We start from the raw sequence: 2,343 nt of genomic DNA on the forward strand, positions 1-2,343 counted from the left end.
GTCGCACAGCAAAACACACAGAAAACGACAAAATGTTACAATGAATGTAACAACACCCGTCCAAGCTAAAGGACTGACATCCCTGCTCCAGGACGGCATCTCGAAACCTCCACACACTCACCACACGGTCATCGATCATCATCCAGCTTCAGTTCAATCACTGTATTCTTCCCCTGCAGACTCAACCCCCCTGTCACTAGCCATACAATCTTAAGCTGTATGTATCTATTATTGCACGATTAAAGAGGTAAATATATGAAATATAGTCAATATACATTGACCGATTATGAGGGCAATAATAGATTTATCACGACATAGCATGCCTAAACTGTTTTTAGCTGTGTTTATAGGAAGAAAGGAATACTATTGTAATAGTACATAGTATATACATAAACAAGGCCGGTCCTGGAAGCTCGAGGTAGAGTGCTCAATGTACGAATGTACAGAGCAGTATACACACACAACAGAGGCGAAAGGCTGTGTTAGCTGTAACTTAAAGTTTCACGAATCGGAGCGATCATCAGACAGCAGCATTCACTATCGAATTCTCTACGAGCAGGCCTAGATATTTGATGCTAGTGTGGAAGTTAGTGCATATGTGCGAAGTGAAGACGTGACATTGGGACAATGGTATTGAGTTGTTTTGCGAGAGTTAACGGATATAGGTGAGAATAGAGGCGATAACAGGGCAGTGTTACCGAGTCATTAAAGGCGATAGCGACGGTAGCGCAAGACCACAGCAAGAGTGAAGAGGGAGAGAGAAAGGATGGAAAAAAGCACGGAGCTGTCCAAGTGCATATGGAAGCTCAAGCGGAAGAACACTCCGCACTCTGTGAAATGGGCCGTCGTCACCAAAGCCCAGGCCAACTCGAACGCGACCAAGCGTTGTCCCCTATGCCTTGCTGAGAAACTGGAGATCCTGGAAGCAGACACAACGGTCAACATCAACAAAAGGCCGGAGTTGGTGTGAAATGCAGACACGAGAACAAGTATTACCTGTCCAGATTCTCACCATCAGTTACGTGAGGTTTTCGACATAGCGCAACCTGCACCAGGTTTGGCGCCATGGTGCTTTCTCTCTCCCTCTTCACTCTTGCTGTGGTCTTGCGCTACCGTCGCTATCGCCTTTAATGACTCAGTAACACTGCCCTGTTATCGCCTCTATTCTCACCTATATCCGTTAACTCTCGCAAACAACTCAATACCATTGTCCCAATGCCACGTCTTCACTTCGCACATATGCACTAACTTCCACACTAGCATCACATATCTAGGCCTGCTCGTAGAGAATTCGATAGTGAATGCTGCTGTCTGATGATCGCTCCGATGCGTGAAACTTTAAGTTACAGCTAACACAGCCTTTCGCCTCTGTTGTGTGTGTAGTATGTACATATGCCGTTTACATTGGACATTACTTCTCTATAAACAGAAGTTTTCAGTTGTCACTTGTAGTATGTTCCCCAAGTTCTTTGACTGAGAATCTGACAGTTTGGGTTCGAATCCCAACGTTTGGCTCCTTGGTCTTAGTCCTCGGGCTAAGTGATCAATAATAAGTGGTCAATATAAGCGGTCAATATCAAGAGTCCATAAACAAGAGTATGCAACTGTGATCTCTTTTCTATGGGCCAGATGCGCGGCGCGCTGCCTTCATTACATCATTCAGCTGCAGTCCGCGCACTGCGGAAAGTCAAACACCGCACTTTTCCTCTGGTTTGAAATGAACTTTCGTACGGAACTGGAGTTCACACGCCAGAATTTAGAGATTGCGTAGGTACTGGAACGAATCGAGCAAAAACAGATGGGCTCGTACGAGAAATTGTGAGTTTGAATGCATGCTTTCAGAGCGTGATGAAGGTTAGTTACGTAATGAAGGCAGCGCGCCGCGCACTGACCCATAACCACAGTTGCATACTCTTGTTTATGCACTCTTGTCAATATGTATAGGATATTGACCAAGACGAGGTCTATATTTCCCATATTGACCGAAGTCGAGGTCAATATCCTATTTATCACGATTCCTTTGCCATAACCCCAAAATTTGAACCTTTAGGAGCTATTGTAACCTTTGTAGTATAGCATTTGTACTATAGTGTACATAGGATGTTGCCTATTTTCGGTACAAGACTGTAAGAACAACAGGGTTCAGCATCTGCAGCACAGTGGCTGGGTGGTATAAGGGGTTGCCTGAGGTTCACTCTGTTGTGAGTTCGAATCCTGCCTGTTCTCTTCCTTGGTCTTCTTTCTTTCAATTTTTCTTTTTGAAGTGGAGAGAAAATTCTAAGTCCCTCCAAAGTCGAAAGATTACAATGCCTAAGTGGTCGATACAAGCGGTCGATATTAAGG

Source organism: Sycon ciliatum, chromosome 3 (assembly GCF_964019385.1).
Source record: "Sycon ciliatum chromosome 3, ocSycCili1.1, whole genome shotgun sequence".
In the NCBI taxonomy this organism is placed as follows: Eukaryota; Metazoa; Porifera; class Calcarea; order Leucosolenida; family Sycettidae; genus Sycon; species Sycon ciliatum.